Below are 27,773 nucleotides of genomic sequence, written 5' to 3'. Positions count from 1 at the left end.
TTTCCTGAAGCTCACTGGCTTTCCTTCCTCAGTATTTGTCTGTGCAAGGTTTGTAATTTGCTTTCTTGGCTTGTCATGAAAAAAATGTCCTATGTTTTTATGACCTTTCAGTTTTTAAGCACTAGTTTTGGTATCTCTTTTAGAAAGTTGTGATTATAAGCTACTGGTTGTGAAAGTATCTGATACATAATAGTTGATCAATAAATATCTCCTTTGCTCTTGTCCCTTCTTTCCCTTCCCACTAGTAGTATATATAAAACAAAAAACAAGATGAAAAAATACTTTATGAACCAGGCAATGCAGTAGATTCCAAAATTAAGATTTCAAATTTTGTGGGAATTACAGTGTTTCTTGGTGAACCCATTCATTTGAGTAGAAGTAGTTCTTTTCATTCTTTGGATTCATTTTCCTTAGATTAAAAACATTTTTTTTTCCTTAAGCCTACTTCTGGTGTTCTTCCCCTATCTAATTTCATTAGGTTCACTGTGTAAACCCATACATACAGAGTAAAAAACTTGTGAGAGATTTTTGAAGATATCTTTGCAAAATGTTCCTCATCACAATGGTAGATGCTGTTGTGTACCGAGGGTCTGGATTTAGGATTTCCCACCTATTCTAATGGTGAGTCCTCTTAGGTGACTTCATGTCCTTGTGTTTAAGGCATAATGGGGCATGTTGGCTTTTTGTTGGGTATATTAAAACCCAAGTATTTCAATCCTCATCTACGACTGATTTTTTTTCTACTTGGGCTAATTTATATTAACCTTTCCAGTGAAGTTGTCTTCAATTGAGAATAAGACTGATATAACATAGAGGTGTTGTGAGGATTAGTGGCTTCTGAAAAGGAAAAGAACGTCATAATTGGTATATAATTAGAATGCGTGTCATCATCTTGGAAAACTTTTTCGAGTATAAAACAGAATTTTCAGTCTTACCCAATCCATCCTTCTTGACATTAGAAATTTTATTTATTTACTGGGATTTTAAACATTACATGTTTGCCCATAAGATCTGATTATAATAAAGGATAAAATTGAAACAGTCCCATTGCATTGCTTCTTTGAAACAAGTGCAAGATTTTTCATGTTAACTTGGATTACTTGGCCAAGGTAACGTTTACCAGGTCACTATGTGAGTCACCCCCACTCTCTTTCATGCTCTGGTTACTAAACGGAGGCAGAAAGTTCGCTCAGGATGTGATTGCAGCCTGAACAAGCCCCTTAGGGACCAGATCAGTGTTTGGAAATGCAGGAGAAGAGAGCCATAGCCAAGAATGAAGAAAATTATGTTCAGTTAATTTTGGGTATTTTTTTTTTGCTGTCTCACTCAAACTGGCCTTCTTAAGAAGAATAATCAGTGGCGAGCACAGTGTGTGCCCGTGCCTAGGCATTTAGCCAGGCACCTTCATATGGTCTCACTTAATTCTGTCAGTTAATTCTCGCTAACTGCCTTTTCCACATGAGAAAATAGTTTCCTTCTGAGGAACTTTACCTGGTGTCTTCAGCTTGGGGGGTAGCAGACCTGGAATTCTAACTATGACTGTTTGTTTCTAACCAGTCATAGTTCTGAGCCCATCTGTGAACCCAGGTCATCTTGATGGGCTGTCTGTGGATGTGAACCAGTCAGTGGGGCCTGTGTGTCCTTGAGCACGTTCATGCTGACAAGGTACTAAGGATGAAATCTAAACTAAGCTCGTTTTTATTAGTAAAATAGTTCTAAGAATTTTATATATGAAGTAAGTGATACTTGATGTGATTTGTAAGTGATTTCCTTACCAAATATGAAAATTTGAGCAGATGCTTCTGCATAGGTTACTTTTTGGGCAAAAATATGTTTCTTTTCATATTTGGTATAAAAAAATTTTACTTTTCGGTCTGTGCCAAATTAAGAAGAAAAGAGACATGTATTTTCCGTGATTAGTATTAAGAAATTGCCAGTGTCTGGTTTTTTGCCATCGTTAAAGTGTGATGTCATCGGATTAGTATGCTAATGAGGAGACTGCATGGTAAGTTTCATTTTGGATAGATGTTTCCTTAATATGGTATGGCTTGTATAAATTATAATCTTATAAATTGGTTCCGATTTGTTTTTAAGAGAAAACAACCAGTAAAATTGTATATTATGATATTAAGCTCTTCTGTGGTAAAATGTGGTTTATTTTTTATAGGTGTTAGTTACTCTGGAATAGGTGTAGCTTCAAACTACATGTACAATGTAAGATCATTGCTTACAGGAATGGGAGGGTTCCCCAAAAAGTTCTATTATTAAGTTGTTTGCATATCATTACATATCAAAAAGAGAGGAATTCCCCAATTACTATTTAAAACCACAATGAGTAGTCTTATCTTTAATTTGGTTATGTGCTCTCTGGAACCTCACTTGTTTGAAGTGTAGGTGTTTAACCTTTTGCATGCCTGGTGCTCTTATACTGCTGTGGGGTCTGATTAGGTTGATGTAATTATAATAGAAAATCATGCCTGCTCTGCATTTGTCCTACTTCTAATGGTGTTTTTTTTAGACTATGTGGGACGAGGAATGCCCAAAATTTTTTCAAAGGGATAAAAGCACTGTAAAGAGATTGTGGAGGCAGGAATTTAATAAAATCCTCACAAATCTGGGTAAGTTATGGGAAAATCAGTAGTAGTTATGTAGGTTCTTAAAAATCTGACCTAGAGTCCTATTTTATTATTTCACCAAAAGATTGGATATTCATTCCTTTCATGGGATTTTATACTCTCAGCTTTCTAACCTCATAAGACTAAAGAGGGAAGAAAATAGTTTCTCATTAAGAAAAATTTAGTCAACAATGTCATCACTGATTGCATTTAAGCTTTGGGGAAAGCCCTGGTGGGGGGCACCCTGGGCAGTAGCTGCTCTCCTTGGAGACTGAGCACCGGGTTCTTGGAGCACAGGAGGGGTGGCTGGGGATGAGAGGGGGTGGGGGAAGTAACCAGCTATATCAGCATTTTAGTAGTGCTGACCCTTGAACAATGCAGAGATTAGGGGCACTAATGCCCTCTGCAATTGAAAATCTGCATGTAATTTTTACCACCCCCCCAAAAAAAACCCCTTAACTACTGATAACCTACTGTTGATCTTACTGATAATAGTTTATTAACATATTTTGTATGCTCTATGTATTATATACTGTATTCTTGCAGTGAAGTAAGCTACACAAAATAAAATGTTTCTTTTCAACTGCCATAAATCTCCAAAAGATTTTGCAGTATATTTCTTTTTTTATTTTGCTATCATTAAAGTACAGTTACATGAACAACATTATGGTTACTAGATTCCCCCATTATCAAGTCACCACCACATACCCCATTACAGTTACTGTCCATCACTGTAGTAAGATGCTAGAGAATCGCTACTTCTCTTTGTGTTATACTACCTTCCCTGTATCCCCTCACCCCCTACATTATGTATGCTAATCGTATTGATCCTTTTTCCCTCTTTTCCCTCCCTTCCCACCCATCCTCCCCAGTTCCATTCCCTTTGGTAACTGTTAGTCCATTCTTGGGTTCTGTGAGTCTTCTTCTGTTTTTTTAAATTTTATTTTATTTTATTTTTCTATTAATTTTATTTTGGTATCATTAATCTACAATTACAATTACATGAAGGACATTATGTTTACTAGGTCCCCCCCTTCACCAAGTCCCCCCAACATACCCATTCACAGTCACTGTCCATCAGCATAGTAAGATGCTATAGAATCACTGCTTGTCTTCTCTGTGTTGCACAGCCCTCCCCATGCCCCCCCTCCACTATACATGCTAATCGTAAGGCCCCCTTTCTTTTTTCCTGCCCTTCTCCCTCCCTTCCCACCCGTCCTGCCCAGTCCCTTTCCCTTTGGTAACTGTTAGTCCATTCTTGGGTTCTGTGCTTCTGCTGCTGTTTTGTTCCTTCAGTTTTCTTTTGTTCTTATACTCCACATATGAGTGAAATCATTTCATACTTGTCTTTCTCTGCCTGACTTATTTCACAGAGCATAATACCCTCCAGCTCCATCCATGGTGTTGCAAATGGCAGGATTTGTTTTCTTCTTATGGCTGAATAATATTCCATTGTGTATATGTACCACATCTTCTTTATCCATTCATCTACTGATGGACGATGGACACTTAGGTTGCTTCCATTTCTTGGCTATTGTAAATAGTGCAGCGATAAACATAGGGGTGCATCTGTCTTTTTCAAACTGGACTGCTGCATTCTTAGGGTAAATACCTAGGAGTGGAATTCCCGGGTCAAACGGTATTTCTATTTTTAGTTTTTTTCTTTTTTTTTTTTTTGAGAGGGCATCTCTCATATTTATTGATCAAATGGTTGTTAATCACAATAAAATTCTGTATAGGGGGGTCAATGCTCAATGCACAATCATTAATCCACCCCCAGCCTAATTCTCATCAGTCTCCAATCTTCTGAAGCATAACAAACAAGTTCTTACATGGTAAAGAAATTCTTACATAGTGAATAAGTTCTTACATGGTGAACAGTACAAGGGCAGTCATCACAAAAACTTCCGGTTTTGATCACGCATTATGAACTATAAACAATCAGGTCAAATATGAATATTTGTTTGATTTTTATACGTGATTTATATGTGAATCCCACATTTCTCCCTTTATTATTATTGTTGTTATTTTTTTAATAAAATGCATAAGTGGTAGGTAGATGCAAGATAAAGGTAGAAAACATAGTTTAGTGTTGTAAGAGAGCAAATGTAGATGATCAGGTGTGTGCCTGTAGACTATGTGTTAATCCAAGCTAGACAAGGGCAATAATACATCTACGGATGCAGAAGATTTCTCTCAAAACAGGGGGGGTGAGGTTCTAAGCCTCACCTCTGTTGATCCCCAATTTCTCACCTGATGGCTCCCCTGCGACTATGCCTGTCTTAGGTTGTTCCTCCCTTGAGGAATCTTACTCGTCTCTGGATAACCAGTCATCTTCCGGGGCCATACAGGGAAATGTAAAGTTGGTAAGTGAGAGAGAAGCCATATTGTTTGAGAAGGTTAGCTTATTACCTCTTTGCAGATTTATGCCCTGTGGCTTCTATGCCCAGCATTTGTCTTGAGGTATCTTTACCACTTGGAGGAGTTATGATACTCGGTGAATTCAATATGAGGCACGAATTCTATTTAAGGGTTGTAATTAGGAAGGAAGAAGAAAAGCTATAGAGGTAGCAGATGGAAGAAAACATGGGAAGATTGATTATTTCTTTGACACATCTTCTTGTAGAGTAACTTAAGCATGTATCAGTTTTAAATTCCTAATTAAATTGCACACACACATTAACATAATAGGAATACAGTTACATAACCAAAGCAGATCTATAATTACCAGCTATCTCCAGTGAAGCCAAGAAAACCAGTTAGGCACCCTAGGCATTTGTGAAAATTTGTCTATGATATAATGGATATTGTCCAACTGTACTTGAACAGTCTGAGAGAAATCAGACAAATTAAAACAACCCATTCCTGGGAACTGTTCACATCCCATATGTTCTTTTAACAGTAGATAGTCTGTAGTTGTAAGATTTTGGAGCGCTACAACTTGCACTTCTCCTACCTCTTGGTTGAGTTCCAACAGTATAGATCCAGTCAAATTTGTTGTTTTACTGTATGCACAGGCCAGCTTAGATATCTCCTTCATTCCAATGGCAAGTCCAGGAACCGGTGGGATGAATGCAGCTACAACTGTAGCATCGCCTGGATCTTTGTTGAGGTTTTTTGATGATCATCTTCTGGTATGAGTCTTCCAGAGTGCTGAAGTTGGAAGTTCTTCATATCGTATCTTAGTTCATTTTCTGGTTAGCCAAATTAGGCTTTGGTCCTCTGTATAAACACAAACAGACCCTTTGCCCACACTTTGATATGCCCTTTATACCATTGTATTTTTAGTTTTGTGAGGAACCTCCATACTACTTTCTAAAATGCTAGAACTAGCTTACATTCCCACTAGCACTATAAGATGGTTTCCCTTTCTCCACATCCTCACCAGCATTTGTTGTCTGTCGTTTGGAGAGTGGCCATACTAACTGGTGTGAGGTGATATCTCATTGTGGTTTTAATTTGCATTTCTGTAATGATTAACGATGTGAAGCATCTTTCCATTTGCCTGTTGGCCATCTGAATTTCTTCTTTGGAGAGGTGTCTGTTCAGCTCCTCTGCCCATTTTTTCCCTGGTATCATTAATGTACAATTACATGAAGAACATTTTGTTTACTAGGCTCCCTCCTTCACCAAGTCCCCCTCACAAACCTCATTACAGTCACTGTCCATCAGCGTAGTAAGATGCTGCAGAATCCCTACTCGTCTTCTCTGTGTTGCACAGCCCTCCCCATGCCCCCATCCCACATTATACATTGTAATAGTAATGCCCCCTTTGTTTTTCCCCAGCCTTATCCCTCCCTTCCCACCCATCCTCCCCAGTCCCTTTCCCTTTGGTAACTGTTAGTCCATTCTTGGGTTCCGTGATTGTGCTGCTGTTTTGTTCCTTCAGTTTTTCTTTGTTCTTATGCTCCACATATGAGTGAAATCATTTTGTCTCTCTCCCCCTGGCTTATTTCACTGAGCATAATACCCTCCAGCTCCATCCATGTTGTTGCGAATGGTAGGATCTGTTTTTTTCTTATGGCTGAATAATATTCCATTGTGTATATGTACCACATCTTCTTTATCCATTCATCTACTGATGGACACTTAGGTTGTTGCTTCCATTTCTTGGCTATTGTAAATAGTGCTGCGATAAACATAGAGGTGCATCTGTCTTTTTCAAACTGGGTTGCTGCATTCTTAGGGTAAATTCCTAGAAGTGGAATTCCTGGGTCAAATGGTATTTCAATTTTGAGCATTTTGAGGAATCTCCATACTGCTTTCCACAATGGTTGAACTAATTTACATTCCCACCAGCAGTGTAGGAGGGTTCCCCTTTCTCCGCAACCTCACCCACATTTGTTGTTTGTCTTTTGGATGGTGGCCATCCTAACTGGTGTGAGGTGATACATCATTGTAGTTTTAATTTGCATTTCTCTGATGACTAGCTGTGTGGAGCATCTTTTCATGTATCTGTTGGCCATCTGAATTTCTTCTTTGGAGAAGTGTCTGTTCAGCTCCTCTGCCCATTTTTTAATTGGCTTATTTGCTTTTTGTTTGTTACGGTGGGTGAGCTAATTATACATTTTGGATGTCAGCCCTTTATCGGATCTGTCATTTATGAATATATTCTCCCATACTGTAGGACACCTTTTTTTTCTGTTGATGGTGCCCTTTGCTGTACAGAAGTTTTTCAGCTTGGTATAGTCCCACTTGTTCATTTTTGCTTTTGTTTCCCTTGCCCTGGGAGATAGGTTCATGAAGAAGTCGCTCATGTTCATGTCCAAGAGATTTTTGCCTATGTTTTTTTCTAAGAGTTATGGTTTCATGACTTACATTCAGGTCTTTGATCCGTTTCGAATTTACTTTTGTGTATGGGGTTAGACAGTGATCCAGTTTCACTCTCTTACATGTAGCTGTCCAGTTTTGCCAGCACCATCTGTTGAGTAGACTTTCATTTCCCCATTGTATGTCCATGGCTCCTTTATCAAATATTAATTGACCATATATGTTTGGGTTAATGTTTGGTGTCTGTTCTGTTCTACTGGTCTGTGGCTCCATTCTTGGGCCAGAACCAAATTGTCTTGATTACTGTGGCTTTGTAGTAGAGCTTGAAGTTGGGGAGCGAGATCTCCCCCCACTTTATTCTTCCTTCTCAGGATTGCTTTGGCTATTCGGGGTCTTTGGTGTTTCCTTATGAATTTTAAAACTATTTGTTCCAGTTCGTTGAAGAATGCTATTGGTAATTTGATAGGGATTACATCGAATCTGTATATTGCTTTGGGCGGGATGGCCATTTTGATGATATTAATTCTTCCTAGCCAGGAGCATGGGATGAGTTTCCATTTGTTAGTGTCCTCTTTAATTTCTCCTAAAAGTGCCTTATAGTTTTCAGGGTATAGATCTTTCATTTCTTTGGTTAGGGTTATTCCTAGGTATTTTATTCTTTTTGGTGGTATTATCAATGTAATTGTTTTCCTGATTTCTCTTTCTATTAGTTCATTGCTAGTGTATAGGAAAGCCACAGATTCCTGTGTGTTAATTTTGTATCCTGCAACTTTGCTGAATTCCGATTTTAGTTCTAGTAGTTTTGGAGTGGAGTCTTTAGGGTTTTTTTATATACAATATCATGTCATCAGCAAATAGTGACAGTTTAACTTCTTTACCAATCTGGATTCCTTGTATTTCTTCCTCTGCCCATTTTTTAATTGGCTTATTTGCTTTTTGTTTGTTGTGGTGCATGAGCTCTTTATACATTTTGGAAGTCAACCCGTTATGGGATATGTCATTTATGAATATGTTCTTCCATACTGTAGGATACCTTTTTGTTCTATTGATGGTGTCCTTTGCTGTACAGAAGCTTTTCAGCTTGATATAGTCCCATTTGTTCATTTTTGCTTTTGTTTCCCTTGCCCGTGGAGATATGTTCATGAATAAGTCACTCATATTTGTGTCCAAGAGATTTTTGCCTATGTTTTTTTCTAAGAGTTTTATGGTTTCATGACTTACATTTAGGTCTTTGATCCATTTCGAATTTACTTTTGTGTATGGGGTTAGACAAGATCCAGTTTCATTCTCTTACATGTAGCTGTCCAGTTTTGCCAACACCAGTTGTTGAAGAGGCTGACATTTCCTGATTGCATATCCATGGCTCCTTTATTGTATATTAATTGACCATATGTGTTTAGGTTAATATCTGGACTCTATTTTCTGTTCCACTGGTCTCTGGGTCTGTTCTTGTGCCAGTACCAAATTGTCTTGATTACTGTGGCTTTGTATTAGAGCTTGAAGTCAGGGAGCATAATTCCCTGCACTTTATTCTTCCTTCTCAGGATTGCTTTGGCTATTCAGGGTCTTTTGTGGTTCCATGTGAATTTTAGAACTATTTGTTCCAGTCTGTTGAAGAATGCTGTTGCTATTTTGATAGAGATTGTATTGAATCCGTAGGTTACTTTAGGCAGGATGGCCATTTTGACAATATTAATTCTTCCTACCCAAGAGCATGGGATGAGAGTCTGTTTGTTTTGTGTCCTCTTTAATTTCTCTTAAGAGTGTCTTATAGTTTTCAGGGTATAGGTCTTTCACCTCTTTGGTTAGGTTTATTCCTTGTTATTTTAGTCTTTTTGATGCAGTTGTGAATGGAATTGTTTTCCTGATTTGTCTTTCTGCTAGTGCATTGTTAGTGTGTAGGAATGCAACAGATTTCTGTATTTTAATTTTGTATCCTGAAACTTTGCTGAATTCAGATATTCTAGTAGTTTTGGAATGGAGTCTTTAGGGTTTTTTATGTACAATATCATGTCATCTGCAAATAGTGATGGTTTGTCTGCTTCTTTACCAATCTGGATGCCTTGTTATTTTTTTGTTTTGTCTGATTGCCGTGGCTAGGACCTCCAGTACTGTGAAGAATTAAAGTGGGGAGAGTGGACATCCTTGCCTTGTTCCTGATCTTAAGTGAAAAGCTTTCTGCTTCTTGCTGTCAGTATGATGTTGGCCTTGGGTTTGTCATATGTGGCCTTTATTATGTTGTGGTACTTGCCCTCTATACCCATTTTGTTGGGTGTTTCATCATGAATGGATGTTGAATTTTGTTGAATGCTTTTTCAGCATCTATGGAGATGATCATATGGTTTTTGTGCTTCTTTTTGTTGATGTGGCGCATGATGTTGATGGATTTTCGAATGTTGTACCATCCTTGCATCCCTGAGATGAACCCCACTTGGTCATGGTGTCTGATCCTCTTGTATTTTTGAGTTGAGTTTGCTGATACTTTGTTGAGTATTTTTACATCTGTGTTCATCAGGGATATGCGTCTGTAATTTTCTTTTTTTGTGGGGTCTTTGCCTAATTTTGGTATTAGAGTGATGCTGGCTTCATAGAATGAAGTTGGAAGTATTTCCTCTTCTTCTATTTTTTGGAAAACTTTAAGGTGAATGGGTATTATGTCTTCTCTGTGTGTCTGATAAAATTCAGTGGTGAATCCGTCTCGCCCTGGGGGTTTTGTTCTTGGGTAGTTTTTTGATTACCGATTCAATTTTGTTGCTTGTAATTGGTCTGTTTAGGTTTTCTGTTTCGTCCTTGGTCAGTCTTGGAAGGTTGTATTTTTCTAGGAAGTTGTCGATTTCTCCTAGGTTATTCAGCTTGTTAGCATATAGATTTTCATAATATTCTCTAATAATTCTTTGTATTTCTGTGGTATCTGTTGTGATTTTTCTTTTCTCATTTCTGATTCTGTTTATCTGTGTAAATTCTCTTTTTTTCCTAACAAGTCTGGCTAGGGGCTTATCTATTTGGTTTATTTTCTCAAAGAACCAGCTCTTCGTTTTGTTTGTTTTTTCTGTTGTTTCAGTGTTCTAAATTTTATTTTATCTTCTCTGGTCTTTATTATGTCCCTCCTTCTGCTGACTTTGGATCTCATTTGTTCTTCTTTTTCCAGTTTCAATAATTGTGACTTTAGACTATTCATTTGGGATTGTTCTTCCTTTTTTAAATAGGCCTGGGTTGCTATTTACTTTCCTCTTAGAACTGCCTTCGCTGTGTACCACAGAAGTTGGGGCGTTGTGCTGTTGTTGTCCTTTGTCTCTTTATATTGCTTGATATCTGTTTTAATTTGGTTATAGATCCATTGATTATTTAGGAGCATATTGTTAAGCTTCCATGTGTTTGTGAGCCTTATTGTTTTGTTTGTGTAATTTATTTCTAGTCATACCTTTGTGATCTGAGAAGTTGGTGGGTAGAATTTCAATCGTTTTGAATTTACTGAGGCTCTTTTTGTGACCTAGTATGTGATCTGTTCTTGAAAATGTTCCATGTGCACTTGAGAGGAATGTGTATCCTGCTGCTTTTGGGTGTAGAGTTCTGTAGATATCTGTTAGGTCCATCTGTTCTAGTGTGTTGTTCAGTGCCTCTGTGTCCTTAATTATTTTCTATCTGTTTGATCTGTCCTTTGGAGTGAGTGGTATGTTGAAGTCTCCTAAAATGAATGCAATGCATTCTATTTACCCCTTTAATTCTGTTAGTATTTGTTTTACATCAAATAGGTGATCCTGTGTTTTTGTGCATAGATATTTATAATAGTTATATCCTCTTGTTGGACTGACCCCTTTATCACTATCTAATGTCCTTCTTTATCTCTTGTTACTTTCTTTGTTTTGAAGTCTATTTTATGTGATACTAGTACTGCAACACCTGCTTTTTTTCCCTGTTACTTGTATGAAATATCTTTTTCCATTCCTTGACTTTTAGTCTCTGTTTGTCTTTGGGTTTGAGGTCTGTCTCTTGTAAGCAGCTTGTAGATGGGTCTTGCATTTTATCTGTTCTTTTACTCTGTGTCTTGATTGGTATATTCAGTCCATTTATATTTAGGGTGATTATTGAAAGATACTTACTTATTGCCATTGCAGGCTTTAGATTTGTGGTTACCAAAGGTTCAAGGGTTAGTTTCTTTACTATCTAGCCATATAACTTAACTCTCTTATTAAGCTATTATAAACAGAGTCTGATGATTCTTTATTTCTCTCCCTTCTTATTCCTCCTCCTCCATTCTTTGTATGTTAGGTGTTTTATTCTGTACTCTTTTGTGTTTCCTCTGACTGCTTTTGTGGGTATCTGATTTTGTTTTTTGACTTTACTTAGTATTTTGTTGGTCTGTTTGCTGTGATTTTATTTTCTCTGGTGACATCTATTTAGCCTTAGGAGTGCTCCCATCTAGAGCAGTCCCTTTAAAATATCCTGTAGAGGTGGTTTGTGGGAGGCAAATTCCCTCAACTTTTGCTTGTCTGGGAATTGTTTAATCCCTCCTTCAAATTTAAATGATAATCATGCTGGATGCAGTATTCTTGGTTCAAGGCCTTTCTGTTTCATTGCATTAAATATATCATGCCATTCTCTTCTGGCCTGTATGGTTTCTGTTGAGAAGTCTGATGAAAGCCTGATGGGTTTTCCTTTGTAGTTGATCTTTTTTCTGTCTCTGGCTGCCTTTAACTCTCTGTCCTTGTGTTTGATCTTTGCCATTTTAATTATTATATGTCTTGTTGTTTGCCTTCTTGTGTCCCTTGTGTTGGAAGATCTGTGGGCTTCCATGGTCTGAGAGACTATTTTCTTCCCCAGCTTGGGGAAGTTTTTAGCAATTTTTCTTCAGAGACACTTTCTATCCCTTTTTCTCTCTTCTTCTTCTTCTGGTACCCCTATAATGAGAATATTGTTCCGTTTGGATTGGTCACACAGTTCTCTTAATATTCTTTCATTCCTGGAGATCGTTTTTTCTCTCTCTGCCTCAGCTTCTCTGCATTCCTGTTCTCTGATTTCTATTCCATTAACAGTCTTTTGCACCTCATCCAGTCTGCTCTTAAGACCTTCTCTTTATTGTTTCATTTCCGTTATCTCCCTCTGGACTTCATCCCTTAGCTCTTGCATAAATCTCTGCAGATTCATCAGCATGGTTATGACTTTTATTTTGAATTCTTTTTCAGAAAGATTGGTTATATCTATCTCAGCAGGCCATCTCTTTGGGGTTGTCTGAGTGATTTTGAGTGGACCAGATTCTTCTGCCTTTTCATGGCGCCTGTGTCAAACTGTCACTGTTTGCAGATGACATGATATTGTCAGGTGGCTTGCGTGTCAGCTGGGAGAACAACGCCCTTTCCTGCTTGCTGATCGCCTTGCCGTTCTCCATTGCCTGTACCTTTTACCCGCACCCTGGGAGCAGTCTCTGGGATAAAATCCTGAACTGGCATGGGTGGAGCAGCCCTGGGGATAGCCTAGAGCCCTTTGGGGGCACAGATGTGCCGAGTGTGTTCTCCTGTGTGAATGGCACCCCTTCGTGCCTTCTGGACCTTGCTCTGGCTTCCTCTGTGCCATCCACCGGCACACCAGGGTCAATCTCTGGGATAATCTCCTGAGGTGTCGTGGGCAGGGCGGCCCTCGGGATAGTTTAGGGCCCTGCGCAGGGTCGCAGACACACCAGGTGTGTTCTCCTGTGAGAACAGCGCCCCTTCGTGCCTTCCGGACCTTGCTCTGGCTTCCTCTTTCTGTGCTGGGCAACTGCACGCCATTGGCAGCCTGTGGGTATGTTCCGATTAGCCGTGCCCTGGGACAAGATTCTGGGTGATTGATGTGGGTGGGGCTGTTCTCCAGCTGTTTCGCAGCTGTGGCAGGTCAGCCAGTTTGCTTGCAGTGCTGGCCGGGGGGAATGTATGGCAGGGTGCTTATTGCTGTGAGGGGCTTTGGGGCTGTGTTACCGCCCAGGGTGTTAGGCAACTGAAGTTTCCCAAGATTCCCAGCCTGCTGGGCTGAGTGTGCTGGGCTGATTTTGTCCAGCTGTTAAGCCTTTGTCCCTTTAAGACTTTTAAAAAGCACCCCCTTTTCTTTTGTCCCAGAGGAGCTGGCTGTGGGGACCTGCTTGCAGTCTCCATCTCAGATTTTACTCTTCAGTTTCTTTAATATCCAGGACACCGTGCAATGTGTCTGTGCTCCCAGTGCAGATTACCAGGGCTGGTTATTTAGCCGTCCTGTGCTTCCACTCCCTCCCCACTCTGTTTCTTTTCCTCCTACTGGTGAGCTTGGGTGGTAGGAGTGCTCAGGTCCTGCTGGGTCGTGGCTTTGTATCTTACCCTTTTTGTGAGATGTTGAGTTCTTGCAGATGTAGATGTCGCCTGCCTGTTGTACTGTATCTCTTGGTCTCTCTTTTAGGGATAGTTGTTTTTGTTTTATTTTCAAAGATATATATGGTTTTGGGAGGAGATTACTGCTGCCCTACTCACGCCACCATTCTGAGCCCCTCCTGTTTTATTGTTTTTGATGCAATTGTGAATGGACTTGTTCTCCTGATTTCTCTTTCTGCTAGTTCATCATTAATGTTTAGGAATGCAACAGATTTCTGTGTATTAATTTTGTATTCCGCAAGTTTGGTGAATTCAAATATTAAATCTAGTCGGTTTGGAGTGGATTCTTTAGAGTTTTTTATGTACAATGTTATGTCATCTGCAAACTGTGGCAGTGACTTCTTCCTTGCCAATCTAGATGCCTTTTATTTCTTTGTGTTGTCTGATTGCCATGGCTAGGACCTCCAGAACTACGTTGAATAAATTGCGGAGAGTGGGCATCCTTGTCTTGTTCCCAATCTTAAAGGAAGAGCTTTCAGCATCTCGCTGTTAAGTATGATGTTGGTGTGGGTTAACATGTATGGCCTTTGTTATGTTGAGGTACTTGCCCTCTATACCCATTTTGTTGACAGTTTTTATCATGAATGGATGTTGAATTTTGTCGAATGCTTTTTCAGGATCTATGGAGATGCTCATGTGGTTTTTGTCCTTCTTTTTGTTAATGTGGTGGATGATGTTGATGGATTTTTGAATGTTGTACCATCCTTGCATCCCTGGAGTAAATCCTACTTGATTATGATGGATGATCTTTTTGACGTATTTTTGAATTTGGTTTGCTAATATTTTTTTGATTATTTTTGCATGTATGTTCATCAGGTATATTGGTTTGTAATTTTCTTTTTTTGTGGTGTCTTTGCCTGGTTTTGGTATTAGAGTGATGTTGGCCCTGTGGAATGAGTTTGGGAGTATTCCCTCCTCTTCTACTTCTCGGAAAACTTTAAGGAGGATGGGTATTAGGTCTCCACTAAATGTTTGAGAAAATGCAGCAGTGAAATCATCTGGTTCAGGAGTTTGGTTCTTAGGTAGTTTTTTTATTACAAATTCAATTTATTTCCTGGTAATTGGTCTATTCAGATTTTCTCTTTCTTCCTGGGTCAGCCTTGGAAGGTTGTATTTTTCTAGAAAGTTGTCCATTTCTTGTAGGTTATCCAGTTTGTTAGGATATAATTTTTCTTAGTATTCTCTAATAATTCTTTGTATTTCTGTGGTGTCCATAGTGATTTTTCCTTTCTCATTTCTGATTCTATTTATGTGTGTAGACTCTTTTTTTTTCTTGATAAATCTGATTATGGGAACATCTATTTTGTTTATTTTCTCGAAGTTCCATCTCCTGCTTTCATTGATTCTTTCTATTGTTTTGTTCTTCTCAATTTTGTTTATTTCTCCTCTAATCTTTATTATGTCCCTCCTTCTACTGACTTTGGGCCTCATTTATTCTTCCTTTTGTAGTTTTATTAATTGTGAGTTTAGATTGTCCATTTGGGATTTTTATTCTTTCCTGAGGTACGCCTGTATTGCAATATATTTCCCTCTTAGCACAGCCTTTGCTGTGTCCCACAGATTTTTGCAGTGTTGAATTATTTTTGTCATTTGTCTCCATATATTGTTTGATCTTTGTTTTTATTTGGTCATTGATCCATTGATTATTTAAGAGCATGTTATGAAGCCTCCATGTGTTTGTGGGCTTTTTTGTTTTCTTTGTGTAATTTATTTCTTGTTTCATACCTTTGTGATCTGAGAAGCTGGTTGGTACAATTTCAATCTTTTCAGATTTACTGAGGTTCTTTTTGTGGCCTAGTATATAATCTATTCTTGAAAATGTTCCATGTGCACTTGAGAAAAATGTATATCCTGTTGCTTTTGGATGGAGTGTTCTGTAAATGTCCATTAGGTCCATCTGTTCTAATACGTTGTTCAGTACCTCTGTCTCTTTACTTATTTTCTGTCTGGTTGATCTGTTGTTTGGAGTGAGTGGTGTGTTGAAGTCTCCTAAAATGCATGCATTGCATTCTATTTCCCCCTTTAATTCTGTTAGCATTTGTTTCATATGTGTAGTTGATCCTGTATTGGGTGCATATTTCCATCCATAGGAATCCCTCTGAAATGTACTGTAGAAGTGGTTTGTGGGAGGTAAAATCTCTCAGCTTTTGCTTATCTGAAAATTGTTTAATCCCTCCTTCACATTTAAATGATAACCTTCCTGGGTAGAGTATTCTTGGTTCAAGGCCCTTCTGCTTTATTGCATTAAGTATATCATGCTACTCCCTTCTGGCCTGTAAGGTTTCTGTTGAGAAGTCTGATGATAGCCTGATGGGTTTTCCTTTGTATGTGATCTTTTTTTCTCTCTCTAGCTGCTTTTAAAAGTCTGTCTTTATCCTTGATCTTTGCCATTTTAATTATTATATGTCTTGATGTTGTCTTTCTTGGGCACCTTCTGTTGGGAGATCTGTGCACCTCCATTGCTTAAGAGACTATCTCCTTCCCCAGATTGGGGAAGTTTTTCAGCAATTACCTCCTCAGTGACACTTTCTATCCCTTTTTCGCTCTCTTCTTCTTTTGGTACCCCTATAATGCGAATATTGTTCTGTTTGGATTGGTCACACAGTTCTCTCAATATTCTTTCATTCCTTGAGATTCTTTTTCTCTCTGTGCCTTAGCTTCTTTGTATTCCTCTTCTCTAATTTCTATTCCATGTACCATCTCTTCTTCTTCTAATCTGGTTTTAAGTCCCTCCCTTGTGTGTTTCATTTCAGATATGGAATTCCTTAACAATTAAATCTCCATCATAAATTTGTTCCTGAGTTCTTGAATATTTTTCTTTACCTCCATAAGCATGTTTATGATTTTTATTTTGAACTCTCTTTCAGGCAGATTGGTGAGTTCAGTTTCATTTGGCCCTTTTTCTGGGGGTTTGTGAGATTTTGGTCTGCACCAGGTTCTTTTGATGTTTCATATCTCTGTGTGGTGCCCTCTAGTGCCCAGAAGCTCCCGTCTCTGGAGCTGCTCAGCCCCTGGAGTGAGGTTGGGGGTTTAGGGGAGCGGCGCTGGTTCCTGGGGGGAGGAGAGATCTGTTTCCTGCTTCCCGGCTGCAGTGCCTGACTCCAGTGTCAGAGCCCGTGGGCCGGGCACCCACGTGGTAGCCTCCCTGCTTTCCGTCTCTAGCTGTGGTAGGCGGGGCCTCCCTCTGGCTGGTCTGATGCCAGCGCAGTGGCTGCTGGCTTGTGAGCCTGTACCATCAGGCCAGGAGGAAGTCTTGGCAGGCTGCGTGTCACAGTGGGGGGCCGCAGAGCTGAGCAGCCAGCCAGGGGGATGGGGTTCCTGATGCTCCTCGACGTTCCCAGCCGACTGGGCAGAGCGCGCCCAGACAACCTTGTCCACCTCTCCCTTGTCCCGCACAGCAAGCTCCATGCAAACCCTGCCCCTTCATCAGCCCTTTCACTGCTAGGGAGCCTCTCAGACTGCCTGCCTTTCCTCTGTCCCAGAGCAGCTGGGTGTGGATCCCATCCTCCACAAACGGCCAGAATCTGTCTTTCAAGCACTCCACCTGTCTGAGCTCCCCAAAGTCCAGAGCACCACACAGTGTAGGTTTCTGCTCCCAAAGCAGACCTCCAGGGCTGGGTGTGCAGCAGTCCCAGGCTTCCCCCCCTCTCCCTGCTCCATCTCTCTTCCTCCCGCCAGTGAGCTGGGGTTGGGGAGGGTCTCGGGGCCCGCTGGATCAAGGCTTTGGTACGTTGCCCTGTTTCTGCTCTGTTTGTGAGGTCTGTGTGCAGTCTGGTCCAGTCTTCTTTCCTGTTTTTGTCTTAGGGTTCGTAGTATTAACTATATTTTTGTGCTATCTGTCATTTTGGGAGGAGTTCTCTCTCTCACCTCTTGAATCTCCAATATATTTCTTGAAAAATAAATTCTGTGTATAAGTAGACCTGTGCAGTTGAAACCTGTATGTTTGGGGTCAGCTGTACTTGTGGTTATGTTTATGGAAGCATAGTTTTACTTGGATATTTGTTGTTACATTGGGTGATTCTGTAATATGCAGTGCTTTGTCATCATCTGCTGCTTGTTTCATTGTTTCCCCACATCCTTAAGTGTACTCCCGCAATTCTGATGTGTGCAGTTTTCACTGTAAAGTGGACCAAACCGTTAAGTCTCTTGTTGAACATCTGAGTTGTTCCCACTTTATTGCTGTTTTCAGTAGCACTTAACAAACAACTTTGTAGATGAATTTTTGTATAGCTCTATGATTATTTTGTTTTAGGATAAATTGATAGAGGCATTGGTAAACATTGCCAAACTACCCTTCAGAAAGCGTGAACTAATGGGCAGTACACTTCTGTCAACATTGGTGGTTCGTTTTTCTGTACCCTTTTCTAACATCCCCCTCTGCCAAACTTTTGAAAAAGATTCCATGTTCTTTTTCTTAATTCAGCTTTTTACAAGAAAACTTATAGGTATAATTTTTAAGTCCTCAGCTAGCAGTTCAGTATTTTAAGTTTTCACTGGCCATGGAGAAGTGGTGATGATGTTGGGAATACTGTGTTATGGGATGCCTGTGCCCCTGTGATTTTTCTGATGATGGTGCATCACTGTGTCCATCTGTGGCATGAGGTTTTCCTCTCTAGGGGGCTTGGTGGTGAAACATCAGTATAGTCTTGCCTGTTCTGATTAGTGACATACTTGCAGAAGAGCATTAAGTGGAGAAGGGGGGCCCTGAGCATTAAATGTTCCTCAGTGAAATAAATTGGTCTCTGGAGTGTTCTGTCCCTCTTTGTTTTGGTTTAAGGCTGATATATGGTGATACTCTATTGGTATTAAATGATGAGTTTGTTAGTTGATTAAATGGAATAAAGTGTGTTTTCGCTAGCAAAGACTGATTTTGAGTTCAAGACACCTGTAGCTCTGGAGGATCAAAGGAAATAAAGTGTTTTTAATTAAAAGGAAACTGACCAGTTTCTATTATAGACGGAGGTTACTTCAGTAGCATTTGATTAGACTCTAACTTCATTCTTGGGGAATCCGGAAAGGGACATAGTTCAGGCATTGGCTGGGCTCAAGTTACTGGACAATGGTGCGGCTAGTTCGGAGGGAAATTATTTACCCAGTTTTGTCAACTTGGAATATTGTGAATCATAGTATGTTTTAAATAGCCTGTCTATAGTTAGGGACATGGTTTATGCCTTTAGATGTGGGACACTGTTATGAAGAGAGGTTCAAAAGTGTGGTGGGCTGCTGTGAGCGGAAGCTAGGGACACGTGTGCCACTCCCTCCTGCACCTCTCTTACTGTCCCCTCAACTGTTACCTTATGCAGGTTAGCGTCTTCAGCTTTTATGATGGGCCAGACAGTGAGGACAGATGGCTCAAGGACCTCAGTCTTACAGAGGAGACAGAAGAGAATGCATGCTATTATTTGTTAAGCATGTACCAGGTACCCAGTATGTGCCCTTCTAGTCTTCATAGAAACCCAAGTGCAAGGTCCTCTCCATTTTTCAACAGCGGTCAGTGAAGTTAAGTTCATCATCCCTCAGCAACAAGGTGGCTAAGATAGGATTCAGACCCAGTGTGGGATGTAGATGTAGATGTGAGCTCAGGTCCTGGCCGTTACACTCCAGCACAAGTCACTTAACCCCTCTTGTCAAATGGTGAAGTGGAACAGTTCTCTCCTAGCATTGTTTTCCGTATTTGCATACAGAGAGGTGTAAAGTCCTTTAGCCCAGTTACTGGCACATAGTGCTAGTTACTAATTAGATCTTATGGATCCCAAAGCCACTAACCTTTTCCCTCCTAAAATAGCATGTGTCTGTGCAAACGATTGGAGGTAAGAGTCTGAGTATGTTCCCAGGGTGTGGGACTATCAGGAGGGGGTGACCGCTAACCCGACGGGGAGAGTTAGGCAGCCCTCCCAAGGATGGTGCGCCTTGGGCAATCTTGAGAATTAGTTGGAGTTATCTAGGGGAAAAAGATAGGGAGGGACACTGCAGTGAGAAGGAAATGGTAAGAGGAACGATGTGGGAAAGTAAAGGCACAGAAATGGTATTGCCATGTGGGGGATGGATGAGTCGGGACAGTGAATGTAAGCTTAGAAGTAGGCTGGCCCGGCCCCAGAGGCCCTTGGAATGCCAAGGGTTTCATCCTGAAGACAATGCGGAGGTTGTGAAAGGATTCTTTTTTCAAAGTGAGCTATTTTAAAATAGTTTAGATTTTATAGAAATAGTACAGAGAGCTCCCATTTGTCCCACACTCTGCTTCCCCTGGGATTGCCTTACATTATGGCAATTCATTGTAATTAATGAACCAATATGAATCCATTATTACTACCTGAAGCCCATAATTTACCCAGATTTCCTTAGTTTGTACTCAGTGCCCTTTCTTTTGGCCCAGGATGCATCCAACACCCTATGTCACATTTGGTCGCTGCGCTTCAGTAGGTTCTCTTGGCTGTGACAGTTTCTTAAGACTTTCTTTTGTTTGATGACTTTGGTAGTTCTGAGGAGTTACTAGCCAGGAATTTTGTAAAATGTCCCTCAACTGGTATTTGTGTGATGTTTTTGTAATGATTAGACTGAGGGCTTTGGGAGGAAGACTGTGGAGGGAGAGGGCCATTCCATCAGTCAGACGTATCCCGGGCGTGCTCTGTTAACATGACTTTCACCACCTGGCTGAGCTGGTATTGCCCAGGTTTCTCCGCCATAAAGTTAATCACTCCACCCCTCCTCTCACCCCTCCAAGCCGTCATCTTTTGAAGGAAGTCACCGTGCAGTCCTTACTTAAGGCGTGGAGGAGAGTTACAATCTATCGCTGTGGAAGGATTTTAAAACATTCAAAGTGACTTGGGCTGAATTGTGATTTAGAAAGATTGCTCTAGCCAGAGTGGAGAGGCTGCATTTGAGAATAGGTCCCCGTGTTGAGTCTTGGTTAGCATGGAATCTTTATGACAAGGTTAAGGAAAGATGGAGGCCTAACCCCAAGGCGGTGGAGTTGGAGAGGAAGTGGTAGGTTTGAGGAGAAGAGAGGCATGGCTGCGGGTTCAGTGGGTGGGGCTGGGGAACTGGTAGGAGAGAGAGGGGAGTCCAAGGTGCCTGGCGGACCTAGCTCCAGGTGGGGCTGTGATCAGGGCTGCTGGCCACACGACTTACCACTGTCGATGGTGACCTTCATCACCTGGCTGAAGGAGGGCTTGTCAGGTGTCTCCACCTAGTGTCTGTTGGGTTTCTCATTACACTTAGCACTTGAGTAAGTTTGAGTTTTTTTTTTTTAATTTTTTAATTTTGATATCATTAATCTACAATTACATGAAGAACATTATGTTACTAGGCTCCCCCTTCACCAAGTCTCCCCCACATACCCCTTCACAGTCACTGTCCATCAGCGTAGCAAGATGCTGTAAAATCACTACTTGTCTGCTCTGTGTTGCACAGCCCTCCATGTGCCCCCCACCCCACATTATACATGCTAATTGTAAGGCCCCCTTTCTTTTTCCCCACCCTTCTCCCTCCCTTCACACCCATTCTCCCCAGTCCCTTTCCCTTTGGTAAGTATTAGTCCATTCTTGGGTTCTGTGATTCTGCTGCTGTTTTGTTCCTTCAGTTTTCCTTTGTTCTTACAACTCCACATAAGAGTGCAATCATCTGGTACTTGTCTTTCTCTGCCTGGCTTATTTCACTGAGCATAATACCCTCTAGCTCCATCCATGTTGTTGCAAATGGTAGGATCTGTTTTTTTCTTATGGCTGAGTAATATTCCATTGTGTATATGTACCACATCTTCTTTATCCATTCATCTACTGATGGACACTTAGGTTGCTTCCATTTCTTGGCTATTGTAAATAGTGCAGCGATAAACATAGGGGTGCATCTGTCAAGTTTGAGTTTTTAAGGGCATTATGATGTTCCTATATTTATGATAGATTTTAACTTGAGGCCTGGTGATTGAAAATCATGCACTTCTTATTCCAGCTTAAACTTTTAGCATTTAAAAAGGAAGAGGCTAGAGGAGAGAGAGCCAGACAGAGAAATATATAATTTCATTGTAAGAAGATACAATGGAAGCGCACCATCCTCGGGAGGGCTGCTCTAACTCTCCCCGTCGGGTTAGCGGTCACCCCCTCCTGATAGTCCCACACCCTGGGAACATACTCAGACTCTTACCTCCAATCGTTTGCACAGTCACATGCTATTTTAGGAGGGAAGAGGTTAGTGGCTTTGGGAACCGGAAGATCTTGGTTTTGTAGAGGACAAACTACTGTACTTTGAGAATTCTGAAGCCTTTTAACTTAATGTTAAAATACTTAGATAATATTATGAGGAGGAAAAGTGTACTTTAGCGTTTGTCCTGTCTTTATACTGGTGATAATTTATGGCATCTTTAAAATCTAGGCAGTGTACATAATAGTTAACATAATGGTTCCTGGAAATCTGCCTATAGGTGTGACCTTGGGCAAGTTACTTCATCTCGCAATGCCTTAATTTTCTCATCTGTAAAGTGGGGACGGTGATAGTCCCTGTCTCATAGGGTGGCTAGGAAGGTTAAATGAGCCATTGCTTGTAAAAGTGTACAGTGCCTGGTACATACTGAGCATATATGTTAGATATAAAAGTAATGTATTGTACTGTTGCTCTTCATAGTGAATAAAATCTGAAGCCAGAATCAGAAGCCAAAAAATTTGGAGGCACAAAATTATTTTTAGCTCCTAACCTAAATTTTCTTTGTTTGTACATATGTATTTTTATTTATTAAATTATCGTTCATATACAATCATGGTGCTTTCAAATGTACATCACAGTGGTTCAACAGTCCACTTGATCAACTTATATTGTGATTGCGAATTGTGCCCTTTTATACCCCTCCCCCTTGGTAACCTCTAGTCATTTCTCAGTGTCTGAGTCTACTTTTTTGTTCCTTCTGTTTTGCTTTGTTTTTATATTCCACAAGTAAGTTAAAAAGCATATGGTGTTTGTCTTTCTCCACCTGCCTAACCTAAATTTAACAAAAGGTTAGGAAGCTTAGCTTCTCAGGATGTGGTGAAAGTATGGGTGGCCAGTTGGTACATTTAGGAGTAAGAACTTAGCGATTTTATTTGGTAAATTTATTTACCTTATTACTTTCTTGATTCCTACTGGTGAGTAATCTGTTCTACTCTGTTTGGTATTCTATATGTATTTGTTTTTTAATGTGGGTGTTAGAATGTGACAGTGACAGCCATTGGGAGATAGAATTTATCTTTTAAAACAAGCAAAACAGCCATCTTACATAAGAAGCTACTTTGAAATGAAGATGGTTTGATGCTGTGGAGATATGGTGATGCTAGTGCGCACACGGCGGTCCTGTAATGCTCGCTCTCTCGCTCGTGCTTGTGCTCCCCCGCCCTCCCCGTATATGTATACACACACACACACACACACACACACACAGTTATACATTTTTGACTTCAGTTTTTTGGGGGTAGGAACTTGAATAAGAAGGTAGCATTTAATTCATAGCTTATTATGTTATCGCTGCTATATTTCTGCATTAAGCTTCTGGGAAGATGAAAACATTACAAGAAGAATTAGGATTGTGGAAAATGACAAGTTGCTAAAACGTGTAATTGTGAGTCTATCTTAAAATGGCAAGACTATCTTATACGATTATTGATCCTCTATGATTATGACAAGAAAGGTGTATTCGGAGGAAAGCAACAGATCGTTTCAGTTCTGGTTTTCAGTCTGATTTTCTCCTGCCTCTGCCTCTGCCTCAGAGATGATGCCCTTGGGGTGGCTAATTGTCACCTGTCTCCTTTCTAGCCATATTTTTTTTATTAAGGTATTGATATACATTCTTATGAAGGTTTCACAAGAAAAACAATGTGGTTATTACATTTACCCTTACTATCAAGTCCCCCCCACACCCCGTTGCAGCCACTGTCCATCAGTGTAGTAAGATAACACAGAGTCACTACTTGTCTTCCCTGTGCTGCCCTGCCCTCCCCGTGACCCCACACCATGTGCACCAGTCATGATCCCCACAACCCCCTTCTCCCTCCCTCCCCACCTGCCCTCCCCAGTCCTTCCCTTTGGTAACCACTAGTCCCTTCTTGGAGTCTCTGAGTCTGCTGCTATTTTGTTCCTTCAGTTTTGCTTTGTTGTTATACTCCATAAATGAGGGTCCAATCACATTTTTGTTTTTCAGTGCCACATGAGGCTCTTCCCACATAGACACCCACCTTGAGCACGTACAGAATAGTCTAATTTACCTTGCTTGTGAGATGCAATGTCTTTATGCAAGTTATTGCACTTTTCTGTGCCTGTCTCTTTACACATTAGGTGGGGATGGTGGTACTTGCCTCTGTTTATGTGCATGTAAGGATCAAGCGGGGTAGGACATGTGAAGTGTTTGAGCAGTGCCTTTCCAACGCTTGTTCCTAGTACTGCTGCAACAAGGCAAAAAGGGCATAAAGCTTTCTGTGATGACTGCCGTTGTACTGTTCACCATGTAAGAACTTATTCACTGTGTAAGAATTCGTTCACCATGTAAGAACTTGTTCGTTATGCTTCAGAAGATTGGAGACTGACAAAAATTAGGCTTGGGGTGGATTAATGATTGTGCATTGAGTCCCCTATACAGAATTTTATTGTTGTTAACAACCATTTGATCAATAAATACGAGAGATGCCCTCTCAAAAAAAAAGGGGCATAATGCACATATGATCTCATTCAAAATCAACCTTTTTTGCTAAATTCTCAAGTTTTGGCATAATGTTGTTTGTACTATTTTATCTTCAGTTTCTATTGGATCTGGAATTATACCCACATTTTTGATTCCTAAAATTATTTATACCTTCTCTTATTTTTCTTTATCAAATTCAGTAGAGATAAACTAGTAGCTTTTTCTATAGACCAACTTTGTCTTTGTTAGCCCCCCTCTATTTGTTTGTTTTCTGTTTCATTAATTTCTGTTCTTCAATGCCTTCTTTCTGCCTTTGTTGGATTTATTCTGTTGTTCTTTCCATGTTCTTAAGTTGGATGCTTAGTGAAGTAATTTTTAGCCTCTCTATTGTAAGCATTTATATCTGTAAATTTTTGGGTAAGCTACCTCTTCCATTGTTTCCGTAAGTTTGTAGTCTTCTATTGTTCAGTTTTAAGTAATTTTAATTTTTAGGTCAAGATTTCTTCCTTGAGCCAGGATTATTTAAGAGTATTTTATCAAATTTTGAATGTATGAAGATTTTTTATTTATCTTTTAATTATTGGCTTTTAATTGCATTTTGGTTAGAAAGTATAATCTATATGCTACCTATTCTTTGAAATGTGTTTAGAGTTGCTTTATGGCCTTGTTTGAGTGGAAGTCATGTTGTTAGATGACTTGTCACAGAGAAGTCTTGTTAGGTGATGTCTGACAGAGAAGCCTGTTTGTTACAGAGAAACCTGGTTGTTATGTGACCTCATAAAGAGAAGACTGGTTGTTGACTGTGTTTAGATCTTGTATATCTTTTAATCTTTGTTTGCACTGTTAACAGAGAGAGAGGTGTATTAATCTCCCCATATGTTGATATATTTGTCAGCTTCCATCAATTTTCTGCCATGTTATTTTGAGACTTCATTATTTAGGGACGTGTAAAATTATAATTGTTGTGTCATTTTACTAATAGTTCTTTTTGTCCCATGCATAAGTTTTTTTGTTGTGGTTTTGTTGCAGAGGCTTTCATTTTTCTGCTTTCTACTTGTTTAGGAGTTTATATATACTAGTTTTTTAATAGCCATTCTTAAAATGTTAACTGTACACACTTAATTTAACATCTAAAGTTAACCTTTCATCTTTAGAATAGTTTAGCTGTGATCTACTCCTCTGGTATTACATGTTGCTGTTGTTCAGAATTTTAGTGCTGTTCCTGAATTTCTTAAATTGGACATGATTTTTATTTTTTAAAGACAGTGTTCACAAAATTTGCTTACTCACCACTTCTTTTTTGCATATCAACCTTCCTTTCAGGATTTTTTTTCCTGAGAAAATTCTTTATTGTACACAAAGTCTCCCAAAGTTTTCATGTGAAGACATTTTTATTTTGTCTGTGTCCCTAAGAATTTTGCAAGATACATTCTAAGGTTTCCTCTCAGCAGTTTAAAGATATTCCACTATCTCTGTATTCTGTTGATATTGGGAATTGTATTGTCTGTCATTTATTTGTGGGTGATTTTTTTTTTAAAGCGACTATTTACTAAAGGTCTTTTTTAGGTATAATTGACATACAATAAAATGCACAGATCTTGTGTGTTAAGTGAGCTTTGATAGTAGTACACAGCTGTGTATCTGTCTCCTCAGGGAAAGAGCATTCCAGTCGCCTCAGATAGTTCTCTGGTACCCCTTTCCGATTACCACCCCTTATCTCCCATCCACTCTGAGTTCTGCCACCACATAATAGGTTTTACTGTTCTTGGACTTCATATTAATAGAATCATGCAATAGGTACACATTCGTATCTGGGGTATTTTTGCTCTTTATTTTCTTTTGTTTTTGATATTAACCCATATTGTTGCTTGTATCAGCAATTCGTTCCTTTTAATTTCTGTGTAGCATCCCTTTGTATGAATATACAGCTGACCCATGAACAACACAGGTTTGAGTTGCAAAGGTCCACTTATATGTGGATTTTTTCAATAAATATATTGGAAAATATTTTGAAGATTTGTATGGCAGTTTGAAAAAGATTATTTTCTCTAGCTTTATTTTAAGAATACAGTATATATAACATATAGAATATATGTTAATCAATAGTTTATGATATTGGGAAGGCTTCCGGGTCAGCAGTAGGCAATTAGTAAAGTGATTTTACTTTCTTAATTTTACTTTACTTTATTTATATTTACATTATAGTGTATGTTCCTGTGAGCTGAGTTCTTAAATTCTGAAGATGTATTTAGTTTACTTTTTGTGAGTAGTAGGTGCAGGCTTTCCTGTTTTTTAGGAAAAGAGCAAAATAGAAGATAAAATTGTCATTATGAAACATTTTTCCACAGGTTTTTAATTAATTTCCTTAATGTTTTTCTTTAAAGGAAAACATTAATTTTTATATGTGGTATGAGGTATGGATCCAAGTGAAAAAGAATTTTTTATATGAATATTCATTTGTTCCAGCATTGTTTGCTGAAAAGATTAATTTTGTCCATTGAATTTTGCTATTGCACCTTTGTGGGAAAATCAGTTGATTTTTTTATATGTGTGATTCTGTTTCTAGATTCCATTCCATTACGTTTATTTCTCTGTATGCCAATACCACACTGTCTTGGTTACTGAATCTTTGTAATTAGTTTCGATTCAGGTAGAATAAGTCTTCTAATTTTACTCTTTTTCAAAGTTGTTTTGGTTATTTTAGGTACTTTGCATTCTTGTATGAATTTTAGAATGTATATGTCAATTCCTACAAAAAAGCATACTGGGATTTTGGGATTGTGTTATATTTGTAGAGCAATTTGGAGAGAATGCTATCTTAATATAATTGAGTGTTTTGATCCATATACAGGTATATCCATTTACTTAGATCTTATTTATTTTTTCTCAGAAATGTTTTAGAGTTTTCAGTGTATACATTTTACTAGATCCCTAAGTATTTTATATTTGTTGCTGTATTAAAAGGGGATATTTAATTTCAATTTTTGATTAATTACTGGTATGTAGATTATTCGATTTGGTTTTTACTATTGATTTTGTTTCCAGTAGATTCTGTAGATTTTTTACACAGATGGTCATATCATCTGTGAATAAAGACAGTTTTAATTCTACCTTTTCAGTGTAGATTCCTTTAATTTCTGTTTTGACTTTGATTTTTTTTTTTGAAATACAACAAGACTTTATTCCATGTCGGGGTCTCTCCCTACACATATTTGTTGACTTTTTCATTTTAGATTATGTGTAGCATTAGCACTGTTTTGGAAGTCAGAGCTACATAAAAAGGGATACTTAAAGGTGTACTCACATCTACTTTGTCATATTCCTGTCTTCCCATTCTTTATACCCTGTTCCACCTCATATATTCCTTTCATCTTACCT

The 27,773-nt window shown here is 39.2% G+C and overlaps 1 protein-coding gene across 3 annotated transcripts in view; it reads left to right on the top strand.

Moving 5' to 3' along the window:
* The window catches only part of RCOR1 (REST corepressor 1), a 145,267-nt gene that overhangs the window by 58,981 nt on the left and 58,513 nt on the right, over positions 1-27,773 (top strand). The gene's annotated exons all lie outside the window — the stretch shown is intronic.

The sequence above is a fragment of the Manis javanica genome, chromosome 8 (genome assembly GCF_040802235.1).
Source record: "Manis javanica isolate MJ-LG chromosome 8, MJ_LKY, whole genome shotgun sequence".
Lineage (NCBI taxonomy): Eukaryota > Metazoa > Chordata > Mammalia > Pholidota > Manidae > Manis > Manis javanica.
This window is presented reverse-complemented; position numbering and strand designations above follow the sequence as displayed.